Below are 1,417 nucleotides of genomic sequence, written 5' to 3' on the forward strand. Positions count from 1 at the left end.
CCAAGGCCTACTCCCTCTCAATCTTGAAATAAACAGAGCAACAAGGAGAAGGACAAAAATAAAGGTCAAACCTAGGGAGATCCTAGTAGACCGAGAGGAGAATGGTATTTCCTAAACCTCCCGAGAATAACCACATTTGCAATGCAATTTTTCATTAACCATAAACACACTATGATGCATCATGGCTCACTAGAAATTCATTTCCTAGCTTTTCCTTATTGATTTAAACAATTTTCTTTGTATCTCGTTTACTACAACATTCATTCATTCAATATTCTTTGATACTTTGTGACAATGACGCGAATGAGTAAATGCTACATATTCCATTGATTAAAGACTTGTCAATACTTCTAATTTGACCTCCCTAGATGCCGACACAACCCGGGGTAACCCCAACAATCTTTTATTTTAACAACCACAAAACAGCGGTAAATCAAATGGCGTCGTCGCTAGGGAGGGCAAAACGGTTGATATTGACTTGTGTTTTATCTTTGGAATATTCGCAATGTTTTGACTTCAATTCACTTGTTGTTTTTACTTTGTTTGTACTAACCTCCCTAAAACAACTACTTTTTGTTCGTGTTGTAAACTTTGATTCTTTCAACATTTTTGTAGGGTGAATGCAAACGAAGGCTAGGGCCAACCAAGGCCTACTCCCTCTCAATCTTGAAATAAACAGAGCAACAAGGAGAAGGACAAAAAAAAAGGCCAAACCTAGGGAGATCCTAGTAGACCGAGAGGAGAATGGTATTTCCTAAACCTCCCGAGAATAACCACATTTGCAATGCAATTTTTCATTAACCATAAACACACTATGACGCATCATGGCTCACTAGAAATTCATTTTCCTAGATTTTCCTTATTGATTTCAACAATTTTCTTTGTATCTCGTTTACTACTACATTCAATCATTCAATATTCTTTGATACTTTGTGACAATGACGCGAATGAGTAAATGCTACATATTCCATTGATTAAAGACTTGTCAATACTTCTAATTTGACCTCCCTAGATGCCGACACAACCCGGGGTAACCCCAACAATCTTTTATTTTAACAACCACAAAACAGCAGTAAATCAAATGGCGTCGTCGCTAGGGAGGGCAAAACGGTTGATATTGACTTGTGTTTTATCTTTGGAATATTCGCAATGTTTTGACTTCAATTCACTTGTTGTTTATACTTTGTTTGTACTAACCTCCCTAAAACAACTACTTTTTGTTCGTGTTGTAAACTTTGATTCTTTCAACATTTTTGTAGGGTCAATGCAAACGAGGGCTAGGGCCAACCAAGACCTACTCCCTCTCAATCTTGAAATAATCCGAGCCACAAGGAGAAAGACAAAAAGAAAGGCCAAACCTAGCGAAATCCTAGTAGACCGCGAGGAAAATGGTACTTCCTAAACCTCCCGAGAATAA

This window comes from Ipomoea triloba, chromosome 16 (genome assembly GCF_003576645.1).
Source record: "Ipomoea triloba cultivar NCNSP0323 chromosome 16, ASM357664v1".
In the NCBI taxonomy this organism is placed as follows: domain Eukaryota; kingdom Viridiplantae; phylum Streptophyta; class Magnoliopsida; order Solanales; family Convolvulaceae; genus Ipomoea; species Ipomoea triloba.